The 15,135-nt window shown below is 43.8% G+C and overlaps 1 protein-coding gene and 1 pseudogene across 1 annotated transcript in view; both read right to left on the bottom strand.

The window, feature by feature from the left end:
- The window catches only part of LOC149286387 (uncharacterized), a 29,577-nt pseudogene extending 28,458 nt beyond the window's left edge, over positions 1-1,119 (bottom strand).
- The window catches only part of LOC149286381 (uncharacterized), a 276,304-nt gene that overhangs the window by 92,265 nt on the left and 168,904 nt on the right, over positions 1-15,135 (bottom strand). The window lies entirely within an intron of this gene.

Here is a 15,135-nt window from a genome sequence, read left to right as displayed (position 1 = left end):
ACAAAAACCTATTTCAAATCCCACTGAAGATCTGTTTGATTCTGGAACTGCTATAGATTGGCTGAGTCCAAAGGTCACTATTGCCCCAGTAAAACTATTTTGCTCTATTGAGCTAAGTACCAAACTCCCCTAAAAGCATAGCACTTGTGTCCCACAACATTCCAGAATTGGCCGTTTAGGATTTGATATTTCGAAACCTTACAAAGTGGAGAACAATAGTGCCTCACTAAAACTAGAAATTCCAAGATTCCGCAGGAAGTTGTTATGACAGTTAAATTACGTGTGAAAGGGAACTAGGAATGGTAGTACAGCACAAGTTGAACATGTGTCAACAGTGTGATGCAGCGGCTAAAAAGGCCAATGTGATCCTAGGCTATATCAATAGGAGTATAGTGTCAAGATCAAGGGAAGTAATAGTGCCACTCTATTTTGTTTTGGTCAAGGCTCACTTGCAATAATCCTGTGTCCAGTTCTGGGACGACAATTCAAACAGATGTTGAGAAGCTGGAGCATGTCCAGAGGAGGGAAACCAAAATGGTGAATGGTCTGGAAACCATGTTCTCTGAGGAACAACTTAGGGAGCTGGGTATGTTTAGCTTGGAGAAGAGAAGGTTAAGAGTGGATATGACAGCCCTGTTCAAATATTTGAAGAGATGTCATATTCAGGATGGAGCAGGCTTGCTTTCTGCTACTCCAGAGAAAAGGACATGGAATAATGGATGCAAGCCACAGGGACAAGAGATTCCACTTAACCTTTAGCAGGAACTTCCTGAGAGTAAGGGCTCTTCAACAGTGGAATATACTCCCTCAGAGTTTGGTGGAGTCTCTTTCTTTGGAGGTCTTTAAACAGAGGCTGGATGGCCATCTCTTGGGGGGGTGCTTTGAATGTCTATTCCTGCATGGCAGAAGATTGAACCGGATGGTCCTTGTGGTCTGTTTCAACTCTTTGATTCTATAATTCTAAAGTGGGATCATAGCTCTCTGACAGTGAATTATGAAAGGGCCCTCAGTCTTAACAGGAAGGGCAATGGATTCAGGTTCCTTACCCACAGAGGCCACATTCTCGTAATTCTCCATCATCACATTACTGTACATAAGTTTCTGCTTCTTCGTCAACATTTTCCATTCCTCTTCGGTGAAATATACCGCCACATCCGCAAAGGTCACCTGCAACAGAAAATAGCCCTCATCCAGAGAGTGACTAAACAAAAGGGGAGGAAAGCACATGGTGCATTGCAAATATTATTTGATCACTTTAGAATTCAGTCCAGGAAATAAACTTTAAATTCTGCAAGCCAGAAAAAAGCTGCAGCCTTTGAGATCCAGTTTGTCTCGAATCCTATCAATATAATATACAATATAATAAAGAATATAATTTAGGCAATTTCTGGAATATTATTGATTGATTAGGATACTGACTATCCCAACATGTATAGTACATTTAGTCACCAATGAATTATAGTGCATTTAGCCATATCTCACCTAATTTCAGAGGTATATTTCATTGTTAAAAACTGTTCTGGGGAGTGCTCTGGGTTTGAGGGCCACTGGGCCCACCCTCAGTTTAGGCCTAGACATATTCTCCCATATCCCCCAGCATTTCACAGATGGGGAAAGCAAGACACATGTGGCTAAGCAACACCAGAAGGTGGTCAAGATGGCCAAAGTTGTATGATAAAGATCACACAAGCGAGGAAGGGTACCGCAGTTTGCTTTTGCCTCCGTCTCCTGGCAAGGGCAAGACCCTGCTTCTTCCTCTCCTCCCTTCTCCCCTCATTTGAGTGGAAGGGATGAACACTCTTTTGAACTTGGAACAATTTTTTCAGCAACTGAACTGAACTGAGGAGAATGGGGAAAGTGGGAGGAGGAGAGAGAAATAGGACATTTTCTAAGCCCCTGAAAAAATGAGGTGACAGAGGATTACCCAGGACTCTTTCTGCCAAACTGGGACAGTATGTTCTCTGCTTGCTTTCATGAGCCGGACCAGACATAGATGAAACTACTAGTAAGGATGGCAACTTACCAAAGAGCTGTTGTACCTCAGGAGCCTCTTTCTGTTGGAGCCCGACTCCCTCCGCTTGGCCTCTGTTTCGGCCATCAGGTGGGCAGGGGGATCCTGGTGGCCCTGCACTTGGTCACTCCCAGCAAGAGAGGCCCAAAGCCGTGTCCAAGGAGGCCGAGATGAAGGTCCTGAGAAAAGGGACCAGGATTAGGATTGACTTGGCAAGAAACCCTGCAGCACTCAAAGACACAAAGAACAGCATCCTGCTGGAGACATACGCAGGTGACAAATGCCTCCTTTGGCCCAATGCAGAGGTGGGCATCCCCTTCCTCCCTCTGCACTAAACAAAGACCTAGCATAGATTTACTTCAGCTCCCCTACTCAACAGATACTCCATGCCTTATTAGAGTGGGGGGGGGGGATTAGGGGATGGGGAATTAGAGAGGTCCCTGGCTATGTCCCCATAGATAGATGTGAAATCAGTGCATCATAAACAAATAAACCATCTGCTGAAACCTGCAGAGGTCACCAGTGCTTTTCCCCAGCATCAGCCCCTTTCACAAGAAGGCTGCATGCACACTATAGAAATAAGGCACTTTGACACCGCTTTAACTGCTCAGTGCTATGGAATCCTGGGATTTTCCCTTTAGGACACTTAGGCTTCTCTGCCAGAGAGTTCTCATGCCACAACAAACTACAAATCCAAGGATTCCATAGAATGGAGCCAGGAGTTTCAAACTGGATTATTTCTGCAGTGGAGATACATCCTGAGTCGATTGTAAAAGGATAGAAGCACCCATGTCTTGTTTTTATCCTCCTAATAATGGTTTTCCTTTAAAAAATTAAGTAGTTTGTTTTAGTCTATAATCCTTATTTATGTTGTTTGTTTTATGTTTCATTCTTGGTAATATGAGTTATTCTGGTCTGTCTCCTTCCTTCTTGCCTAAAAATCTATTAATAAGGAAACTGGGGAGACTCTTAAAACCTCCCAAAGGAGCCACTTTTGGCCTTGTTTGGGGGACTAGCCTCCTCTTAGAAGCCAAAGCCCAATGTTTGTGAAGAAGAAGAATAAGGCTTGTATTAAAACTATCCTCTCCATTTCTGATCCTTTTTAAAACCCATGTTCACCAGAAGGAGCAGAGCTAAGAAAACCCTCTCACAAAAGACACTCAAAGGGACACACTTCCTTCCTTTTGGCCCAAAGAGCCTGTCCTCCTTCTCTCACTGGAGCCTCAGGAGAGAAAGAGAAGCCTCTGTTCAACTGAGGCCTCAGAGAAGGTTCCGGAATATTATTCCCCACAGTCACAAGCAGCACAAAATGGCTGCCAGAACACAAAATGGCCCCCAGAACCCAAAATGGCCACCTCTGGCTCAGCACTTGGAGGCCTCAGTGCAGTAGTGAAACCTACCACTTCCAGGCCTTGTCCCTCTGCTCCCTCTCCCCTCTCTCTCTGCCTCCTTCCTTCCTTCCTCCTTGTCTCTGTCTCTGTCTCTGTCTCTGTCTCTGTCTCTGTCTCTGTCTCTTCCTTCCTTCCTTCCTTCCTTCCTTCCTTCCTTCCTTCCTTCCTTCCCTCCCTCTCTCTGTCCCCTTCTCACTCACTCTTCCGCGTGCAGAGCTAAATAGAGAGGCAGAAGCTCCTCCCCTTCTTTAATCTGGCCAATGGGAGCAGAGGAGCTGGAAGGCCCCGCCCCCTGCCCCACCCTCACAGGCTCCTCCTGCAGTTAATATGGAAGAAGGCAGGAGGGACTGAGGGACCCTGGAGCCCCAGCCACACTGGTGGCCATTTTGTGTTCTGGCGGCCATTTTGTGTGCTGTTTGTGACTATGGAGTATGTTCTAGAACCTTCTCTGAGTCCTCAGTTGAACATGCATAAACACACACAGATACACACACACACACGAGAGAGAGAGACATACAGACACACATATACACACATTATATATATATATATACACACACACACACACACACACACAGACATATATACACATACATATACTGTATATATACATACGTGTCACAACAAACTACAATTCCCAGAATTCCCTGGTTTGACAAGGGAATTGCCTCCACGCTTCCAGATCACAGCCCCAGAGAAAGAGTCTCTACAGTATATCAGCATTGCCAATTTAAGTCCACTTTTTCAGCTGCATTTGAATTTAATAATGATAATAATAATGGAGATGATGATGATGATGATGACAGATAGATAGATAGATAGATAGATAGATAGATAGATAGATAGATCGTGTAGCACATTTGAGACTCACTAAAAGAAAAGTTGGCAGCATGAGCTTTCCTAGACTTAAGCGTACTTCCTCAGATGTATGGGAATTGTAGTTTATTGTGGCACCAGAGCTCTTTCTCACAAAACTACAATTCCCAGGGTTCCCTAGCACTGAGCCACGGCAGCTAAAGTGGTCTTGAACTGGATTATTTCTGCAGTGTGTCTTGGAACCAACTCAGACTGCATCTTCACTCCAGAGACAATCCAGTTTCATACCGTTTTAACTGCCATGGCCCAGTGCTATGAAGTCCCGGTAATTGTAGTTTGTTATCATACCAGAGTTTGCTGAGAGAGAAGGTTCAATGTCTCACAGAACTAGAATTCCCAGGATTCCATAGCACCGAGCCTGGGCAATTAAAGGGGTGTAAAACTGGATTATTTCTGCAGTGTGGTTGCAGCCGAACACATTTCTATTTTGCATAAATCTTCCTGGCCCCCCTTCATGTCCAAATAAGTATCTTAAAGGTATTAGAAGGACTGAAAGATTCTTTGTTTGGTCCAATGGTAATTTTGAGAGTTGAAATAAGTTACAATTATTTTTATTCAATTAGGTTTACATTTATTTGCTAAAGATCCACCATATTAATAAAAATATAAATAAATCCTATTATTATTATAATTATTATTATTATTATTAACATTACGGGAACTTTCAAGGGATTTTGACTGAATATTCCGTTTAATATGGGGTGGATTCCATGGATTTTGGTAAAACATGCCGGGAAATAAGTTCAAGGCTTCTTACCAACACTGGTCCTGCCCTGCAGTAAGGCCACTCCAATCCCTCTCAACCGAGGACTACAACTCCCAAGTCTTCTTTCTTTCTTTCTTTCTTTCTTTCTTTGTTAGTTTCCTTCTTCCTTCCTTCCTTCTTTTCTCCCAAGCTGCCTTGTGTTAGTGCTGTTACTGCTCTTGTTGTCGTTGTGTGCTTCTAAGTTGTTTCTGACTTATGGTGACCCTAAGGGAAGTCCATTGAAGACTTTTCTTGGCAAGATTTGTCCAGAAGTGGTTTTGCAAGTGCCTCCCTCTGAGGCTGAGAGAGTGTGACTTCTTGCCTAAGGTCACTCAGTGGATTTCTGTGGCCAAGAGGGCATTCGGACCCTGGGCTCCAGGGTCATAGTCCAATGCTCCAGCCACTAAACCACCGCTGGCTCTTTCTTGAGGCTTTGTAGTTTTTTGTGGAGTGGCTCTAAGTCATTGCCGACTTCTGGGGAGCCTTCCCTGGGGTTTTCTTGGCAAGAGTTGTTCAGAGGAGGTTTGCTATTGCCTTCCTCTGAGGCTGAGAGAGTGTGACTTCTTGCCCAAGGGACCCAGCTGGTTTCATGGAGGAGTGGAGCACTGCAGCCTGGACTCCAGAGTTGTAACCCAACACTCAAACCATTGCACCACACTGCCCCCCGTTCCCATGTACAACCTGAGAAATAATAGCAGACTTTTTTCTGTTCTTCATGTGTGTCTTCAAGTCTAATCCAATTTATGGCAACCCTAAAGCAAACTTATCATGGGGTTTCCTTGGCAGGTTTATTCAGCGAGGGGATGCCATTGCCATCCTCTGAGGCTGAGAGAGTGTGACTTGCCAAGGGTCACCTATGTCCAAAACACACTGCAGCAATAATCTAATCTGAGATTGCTTTAACTGCCCTGGCTCAGTGCTAGGGTATTGTGGGAGATGTAGTTTTGTGAGACATTGAGCCTTCTCTGTCAGAGGGCTCTGGTGCCTCAATTCCCAGGATTCCCTAGCACTGGGCCAGGACAGTTAAAGCGCTCTCAAAATGGACTATTGCTGCCGTGTGTTTTGGACCTTACTTGGCCGCAAACTGTCCATATCCTGCAATGCATCTCCTAATTCTGTTGGCAGTCCCTCCCTCCCAACACTTTCTCATTTACCCCCAAAACCAGAGCAAAGCTGGCAGATGGAAAGAGGTTTTAAAGCAGCATTTAAATCTGCCATATTTTATTAAAAGACTAAATGTCCCAAATGCTATTATCAGTTTTGTAGCTATTATTACAGAAAGAGATAGAGTGCAAACTCCTGAAGTACCTTTATTTTCTGGAGTGAGATGCGTTTTTGCAACTGACTCTCTGTGATGATCTCCGGTGGTCCAAGCAGCCAAACCGCGGCCCTGTAATAATAATAATAATAATAATAATAATAATAGTTTTATACCCCTCTCTTCAGCCAAAAGGCTACCAGAGTGGCTTACAAATTGTTAGACATTTAGACATTTTGGCTCTTAGCCCAGCAGACCCTTAAATTCCTTAAATCACGCTGCCTCCATCCAGTGAATTATAATAGGATTTCCCTTAACCTACACTGGGACCAGTTAAGGAACCTTATTTCTACTTCTTTACTGACCTTCCCAAGCATCAACCGAGGCAAAACACGTGTAAAAGGAGCTTCGAGTAGTAGATACTCCAAGGAGATGTTTATTATAAATAACAAAATATAACTAAAATATAAGTCATACAAGATATTAAGAGTCTTTGAGGTACAATATTTGTAAGTATATAATATTCAATTCACACAAGCTATTAAAGAAATAAATAAACCTAAGCGTCCAATTCTGAGACTAACTTCCAAGATCCACTCTTTAACTCTCTCTCTCGCTCTCCAACCGACACAATTCCCCCAACTGTCTCTTGGTCTCTCAGGCCTTATATCTCCTTTTTACGGAAGCTTCCAGAAGAACCTTTATCTTGCTCTCTGATTGGTCAAGTGAATCTTCCATAGCAGTGATGTCATTCTGCATTTGCATAAACCCCCCTTTACTGCCTGAAGAAGATCTCAATTGACTGGAGCCCTCTTATTACAACAACAACTCTTCTTTTTCTTGGAAGAGATTCACAACTATACCTTGTTTCCCGGTTGGGAAGTATAGGAGGATTCCAGAGGTTTCCATTTTGACTAAGATTAGGAGCCCCCAAATGTCCATGGAAGAGGTTTCCTAAGGCATGTGCCAGGACAGAGCAGGGAATTGGGGGGGGGGGTACATTGTGGGCGAATTACCGTTTGTAGCTGAACCTGGGGCTGAGGGTCCCTAAGAAGGAGAGGAGCCCAGGTCCCCCAGAATCCCCTCTGAGCCTCCAGGAGAGCAAGGCTCAAGGAAGGGACAGTCTGCCAGGGGCTGAGAGCCGCTTGGACCAAACCTTGAGGGCACTTTCCCAAAAGCTGGCCAGGATTGGTTTCAGGGGTTGGCATTTTCCTCTCAGAGGACCATCAGGATCTCAAAGACCACTCCCCATTTTGGATATCATTTTTCAACTGTGCTGCCCTCAGTGGAGATTGCTTGCTCCTAAGGTGCCATGGAGGTGACCATGGAATATACAGAGAAGATGGCTTTTGCAGTCTTTTCCACCATTGAGCTTACCTTGTGTGGTCTTCAAGCCTGTTAGAAGAGAGCAGGAAGGCAATCGGGAGGAGAAAGCAAAGTCCCACATTTGCTCCCATAAGCTCCCCTGAAGCTTTTCCCAGCATGCCCTAGTCCTCAGTCTCCCTCCCAGGCTCTACCGTTTCCTAGAGAGATGGAAACCTTCAAGGGAGAGTCCTTGGGGGTCAAGCCAAGCTCTCCTCTGCTTCCCCAAGGCCTCCTTCTCCATCCACTGCTGGTCTTTGGAAGGGAGACCTAGACTGCTCTTGGGAAAGTTAATTTTGGAGGGACAGGGACTCCCAAAACCTCTCAGTCTCACTCTAACATTATGTCAAACATCTACAATGAACTGGGCCAGGTCTTACACCAGGAGTTGGGATCCTGTGACCCTCGCTCCGTATCCCCATAATGAAAAAGACTGAATCTCCATGACTGGTGCTATGTTTCATACTCTTGGGATGGGCAGCCAGGAAAACAGAATGCTTGAAATAATTCAAAGGTTTATTGGATGGAGATAGAAGTGCAAGATGCCTTAAAATCATATGTTCTGAATCAAAGACAGCATCAAAGAGGCTCTAATAGTTTTACAGGACAGAATCTGGATAGACTCTCCCTCCAAACAAAAAGTATTTCGCACTTCCACTTTCTCTCCTTTCTGGAAATGCTGATGCCTCAAGGCTGGATCCTAAGCAAAACAGAGATAAGATTTGAACTGCAATTCAGAGGTCAAAGTTTGTATGTGGTTTCTGATGCAATTTACTATTTTTAAGGTGTAATTATATAAATGGTTTAATTTTTAAAAAAAATAGTTATAATTTTAATCCCTTTGCATTGTTTTGAATTTGTACTGTATTAAATTTATTGTTAGCCACCCTGAGTCCCTATATTGGGAGAAAAGATTTCTGTATATAAATAAACTAAATAAACTGGAGCTCCCTTGAGGATCCATGGGTTTCTTGGTGTAAATAGCCCTCTACCAATAGAGACAGAGACTGAATGAGTCTGTCCAGAATTGCTATGGGTCATTTTTGGCACCTGGGTTGTATCTCCATTGCCCAAACCTAGCACTTAGATACCATGAAACTTCCAGGACTCTGTCCAACAGAATCCTGGGATTTCATCTTTCAGGCACTTAGAATTATATAGCAACTCATGAAGGACTGCACTGGGGCTCTCTACCAAGCATCTAAGCATGCCATTCCCAGGTTTCTCTGGGGTGGATCCACAGCCGGTAACATGGCACCAAACTGGTACAATTGGATAATATGTATAGGACTTTGGTTGCCTACTTTCTGGTGTCCCTCCATCTCTCTTATAGGGTTGTGAATTCAGGTCCTGAGGTTTGTGAGCTAAAACCTAGGACCTGGGGCAGGGCCTCTAGCGATCTCATTCAGCCTAATGCATAAATTACTAACCATAGTCGCTCACAGTTTGTCATTCAAATCTACTCAAGATACTTTCCTGTGTAGAAATGAAGAGAGAAATTTTTAAAGGTCTGTTCCCAGATCAAGGGGAAATGAGAGAATTATTCTTTCTCACTTGCTTGGAGAGACAGGATAAAAAGCGTGAAGTTGAAGGCTTTCATGGCCGGCTTCCATAGCTTTTTGTGGGTTTTTCAGGCTATGTGGCCACGTTCTAGAAGAGTTTCTTCCTGACGTTTCGTCAGCATCTGTGGCTGTAATCTCTGGAGATGCCAGACACAGATGCTGGCGAAACGTCAGGAAGAAACTCTTCTAGAACATGGCCACATAGTCCCAAAAATCCACAAAAAACTAAGGATAAAAAGCATTTAATTTAGCTCCTTCTTTCTAGCCAGATGGCGAATGCAGAGTATAGTAGTGAGCCCTTGTACCACCACAACTGAGAGAAAGCAAGAAACTAAACCAATCCATAGACCCCTGCAATTTTTCTAGTTGAAGAAACCAATGAACTAAGTCTTGCAAATTATAATAAGCTACTGCTCTCACATCTGATCTGGATGTTTGCACAGAGCCCTTTCCTCTTTCCTGGAATTGGGCTCCCTCCAAAATGGAGAAGAGGCAGCCTCATCTCCTGTCTGAAGATCATGCATGAAAACTGGAAGCTCAATGCCAGGCCCTGCTGTATCGTATCTTTACTGCCACGTGTAAAAAGGGCAAGGAAAAACACCTGTTACAGGAGAAGAAAGCAAATAAAACCTGATCCTTTCTGGTCCAGGTTTAGGTCCTGGGCAAAAGAAGGGAAACCAGGATTTGACTTGGGAGTTAGCGAATGTTGTGTGGCCTGCCCTGCCTGACCGGGGGCCTCCCTGGGGACCAAATCCATCACCTTCTCTTCCCCCTCAGTCAGCATTCTTACAAAGGAACCAAATTTAGGGGTCTTCCAAAGGCATCTTGAGGCACCCACCTTTCCTTTCCTTTCCTGCCAAGGAAACCCAGAAGGAGCCCTTCTTCCTAAGCAGCCAACGACCAAACCCACCAGCCTTCTAGAACCCTATTCAGGCTCCAAGCCAACCGCTAACAATGGTCCAAGTTCAGGGCTGCTTTAACTGTCTGGCTGAATGCTAGGGAATTATGGGAACTGTAGTTTTGTGAGATATTTAGTCTTCTCTGTCAGACAACTCAGATGCCATAATAAACTAAAATTCCCAGGATTCCTGAGTACTGAACTAGGGCAGTTGAAGCAGTTTATTTCTGCAAACTGGATTATTTCTGCAATGTGTTTTTGACCTCTGTTACTATTTGAGCGTCCACAAGGCTCTGTTGGTTTGAAGGGAAGATTCATCATCATCATCATCATCATCATCATCATCATCATCATAATTTCTGCAGTGTTTTTGAACCAGATCTGAGAGAGCCCTGCAGCCTGGATCTGCCCAAATCCCAAATATTGCCCTCTCAGCAAAGCCTGGAGATATTAACCTTTAAGGACCAGAACTCCTCAAAGGCTGACTTTCCCAATCTCTCCTGAGAGACCCTCCTGGACCTAGAGCAGCCTCAAAGAAAGGGGTCCCATTGAATGGGGGCCCACGTCTTTCTGAGTCTGTGGGTCCAGAAGAAGAGGACTGTTTTCCAGGACCCTCTTCCTAACCTCAGAAGTAGGGTTGCCATAACCCGGTGGCCCCCGTGCCAATCACGGTTTTGGGGGGCCCTTCCCGGTCCGGTTTGGGCCCCCACCCGTGCCTTGTTCCTGGTTTGGGGGCCCGCTCCGGTCATTGCCGCTGATGCTAACGCGGCTGCTGCGGCGCCAAGCCACCTCCTCCTCCAGCTCCGCCTTCCCCCTGTTCCTGGGCGGCAGAAGTGCTGCCGCCACCACGCCCCCACTGTGAGGGCTTGCGCGCCGCCCAGGCCTCAGCAGGGGCTAGTGGCAGCGCGCGCGCCTGTCCCAATTCTGTCTGCATGCGCGCGCACCTGCCTCACTTTCCTCCCCGCGCGCGTGCGCGCCTGCCCCAATTACCTCCACGCGTGCGCGCGCCTGCCCTGCTTCCCTTCCTCCCATGCCAGCCATCATAAGGAGGAGGAGGGGGAGAGGAGGAGGAGGAGGAAGGAGCCGGAGGAAGGGTGCCTGAAGGCCAGGGCAGAATTGGGCCAGAGGAGGAGGAGGAGGAAAGCTGAGTCAGTGGCCATTAGGTCTACCTTGGTATTTTGGTTTTTAAATTATTTTTAAAAATATAAAATACTTATTTTATTTTATTTTTTTAATTTTTATCATTGCTTTTTATTTTTTATTTTATTAATTTTTATTATTTGATTTTTATTTTTTGTTTTATTAATTTTTATTATTGCTTGTTTTTGTTTTATTTTATTAATTTTTATTATTGCTTGTTTTTGTTTTATTTCATTAATTTTATTATTGCTTGTTTTTGTTTTATTTTATTAATTTTTATTATTGCTTGTTTTTTATTTTATTACATTAATTTTTATTATCAAATATATACACCCCTGCCTTGTTTTTTCATTATTTTTTATTATTTTTTATTATTAAATATATGCAAGTGCATTTTTTGTGTATTTATGGTGCTTTGAATGCTAACAAGTCTGCCTTTCTTGGCCAATTATAGTGGTGATGGTGATGATGATGATGATGATGATGATGATGATGATGGTGATATTGATATCAACAAGCCTCTGAGGCACGGCCAATGTAACTTGCTTATGTAACTTGCTGTGCTTTTTACAAACTCATGCGCAGTGAAGAAAAACCACAGTCCCTTGCCCAAGTACACACTTCTGAGAAGTACAGTTGAACCCCAGGGCAAGTACATTTCTGCCATCTGTCTAAGAATAATGTCAAAATGTCCTCCATTTTGATCATGCCTACAAATATGCATTTATATTAACATTTTTTTAAAAAACCTCAATTTTTTGCGCGTCCTCCATTTTTATAAAAATGTGTCCTACATTTGAAAATGTTGCCCTACATTTGTCCCGGTTTGGAGGTCCTCACTTATGGCAACCCTACTCACAAGGCATCTCTTAGCATTTGCCCAACACTGCTCTTGAACATGCAAAGATCAGGCAAGCAAGATCTGCTTTGCTCTTTGCAAAAAAAGATGGAAAAACAATAGGCCCTTGGTATCCTTTGGGATTTGGTTTGGATAGTAAAATCCATGGGTGCTCAAGTCCCATTATATAAAATGGGTGACCTTGGGTAAGTCACACTCTCTCAGCCTCAGAGGAAAACCAATGGCCAACTGGAAGGCAGACAACACACACACACATCTACATGATGGAAATGGCATTCATTCTGGGCCATGAAACCCACTGCAAGGAAACCTTGGGCAGCAGACACTCTCTCAGCCTCAAAGGAAGACAAAGGGCAAAGTGGAAGGCAAACCTGAAGGCAAGGAAACCCTGGGACTAGGGTCACTAGACACGAGTTCAAGGCATGCAGCACTCCCCAAGCCCCCAAGGCACACTCTCTCAGCCTCAAAGGATGGCAATGGCAAACCCCCTTTGACAGAACCTACAAAGAGACTCCTGTGACAGTGTTGCCTTAGGATCCCCAGAAAGGAATTGAAGGCACACAATTCTCCTCCCAAAGTCTGGGAGGAAATGGAAGAGGAAGGCTTAGAGGAAGGTCCTGAGGAGGAGGAGGAGGAGGAGGAGGAGGAGGAGGGCTTAGAGGAAGAGGAGGAGGAGGAAGGCTTAGAGGAAGGGCCTGAGGAGGAGGAGGAGGAGGAGGAGGAGGAGGAGGAGGAGGAGGAGGGCTTAGAGGAAGAGGAGGAGGAGGAAGGCTTAGAGGAAGGGCCTGAGGAGGAGGAGGAGGAGGAGGAGGAGGGCTTAGAGGAAGAGGAGGAGGAGGAAGGCTTAGAGGAAGGGCGTGAGGAGGAGGAGGAGGAGGGCTTAGAGGAAGAGGAGGAGGAGGAAGGCTTAGAGGAAGGGCCTGAGGAGGAGGAGGAGGAGGGCTTAGAGGAAGAGGAGGAGGAGGAAGGCTTAGAGGAAGAGCCTGGGGAGGAGGAGGAGGAAGGAGAAAGGCTTAGAAGAAGGACCTGAGGAGGAGGAGGAGGAGGAAGGCTTAGAGGAAGAGCCTAAGGAGGAGGAGGAGCAGAGAGACCTCTGGAGGATTCTGCAGAGGAAGAAGAAGGAGAAGAAGAAGGGGCTCCTGAGCATACGCAGAGGCCTCTGGGGGAGAAGCCACAGGGAGAAAGCTCCTGGTTGTAACTTAGTATTACTATTAGTAGTAGTAGCATTAGTATTATTAAATTTTATTTATTTATAAAGACATGTAAAGATGTATTTATAAAGAGTATCTCAGTGAGTCTCTGTATTATAGCATCAGGAAAGATTTTAGCTGTTGTTAAGGTTTGGGAATGCTGTTTGGGGTCCCTTCTGACTTTGGGGCCCTTTCCTCCTCCATTTTGGGTTCAATGAAGGCCTCAAACTGCCAAGTGCTGAGGCAGAGGCAGCCATTTTGTGTTCCTGCAGCCATTTTGTTTTCTGGAGGCCATTTTGTGCTGCTTGTGACTCTGGGGAAAAATGTTCTGGAACCTTCTCTGAGCCTCAGTTGAACTTTCTCTCCTGAGGCTCCAGAGAGAGAAGGAGGCCAGGCTCCTTGGGCCAAAAGGAAGGAAGTGTGTCCCTTTGTGTGTCTTTGTGTCTCTTTTCTGAGAGGGTTTTCTTATTACACAGCTCTTCTCCTTCTGGGGAACATGGGTTTTAAGAGGGATCAGAAATGGGAGGATAGTTTTCATACAAGCCTTATTCTTATTCTTCACAAACATTGGGCTTTGGCTCCTAAGAGGAGGCTTGTCCCCCAAACAAGGCCAAAAGTGGCTCCTTTGGGGTTTTTTAAAAGCCTCCCCAGTTTCCTTATTAATAGATTTTCAGGCAAGAAGGAAGGAGACAGACCAGAATAACTCATTTTACCAAGAATGAAACAAACAAACATAGAAGCAAACAAGAACAAGAAAAATAAGGATTAGACAGAAAAGCAAACTGATTTTATTTAAAAAAGCAAAACCATTCTTAACAGGATAAAAGTACGAATTGGGTTCTTCTATCCTTTATAACCGACTGAGGCTGTATCTGCACTTCAGAAATAATCCGGTTGGAAACCACTTTTTTTCTTTTGTAATTTATTTATAAACAATCCTTTACAAACAAAAATGAAAAAACATACCAAGATATTTGCATAACTATTACAGCTACAACAACAAAAAGTAGAAATACCTACAACATACACATACAACATGCAATAAATAACACCCTAATATACAAAACTGTCACAAATGTACTATTAAGTTACTTCCCAGTTAAGCTAAGATGACCCTTTTATTTAATTTACTTAAATTCCTACAAGGTATTGATACGTGTTAAACCTCTAATGTTCATGTAGACTTTCCATATGATATCTGGGATCGTAAATTAATAATTAGTATTACAAAATAAATCAAAGCATGACCAGTCCTCTTTCGTTTTCTCAACTGGTTTATCCCTCATGATTGCGGTTAAAATGTCCAATCCCTTTGCTTCCCTTAGTTTAATTATACACTCCTCTATTTTAGGAATTTGGATGTTTTTGCAATACTGTGAGTGACCATCTACAAAATTAGTCTGGGAAATCTTTTAGCTACTTCCTTTTTCAGTTTACATGTCATATTGAGGGAAAAGATCAAAGGGTTTAAAGGTATTTCTTCCTGTAAATGCCATCAAAGAAAATGCCATCAAAGAAAACCATTATCCTGAAACATGGAAACAAGCTAATTTAACTTTGCTGTTAAAAGAAGATAGAGATGCAATTGAGGTAAAGAGCTATAGGCTAATTTCCTTATTAAATGTGGATTATACATTATTTCCTATGATTTTGACCCATAGACTCAAAAAGGTTCTTAAACACTGGATTCATAAGGACAAGTCAGTGATAACATTCAAAACGTCTGAAATATAATTGAATATTTTCAAAGGCACAACGAAAAAACACTTATCTTTTTAGAAAAGGCCTTCAATAACATAGGATGGGATATGTTATTTGTGACACTTGAAAAATGGAAATAGGA

The sequence above is a fragment of the Sceloporus occidentalis genome, unplaced genomic scaffold (assembly GCF_023333645.1).
Source record: "Sceloporus occidentalis isolate IW3139 unplaced genomic scaffold, rSceOcc1.0.p SCAF_69, whole genome shotgun sequence".
Classification (NCBI taxonomy): Eukaryota; Metazoa; Chordata; class Lepidosauria; order Squamata; family Phrynosomatidae; genus Sceloporus; species Sceloporus occidentalis.
The sequence above is the reverse complement of the archived record's forward strand: the minus strand, read 5'-3'. Positions and strand labels throughout refer to the sequence as shown.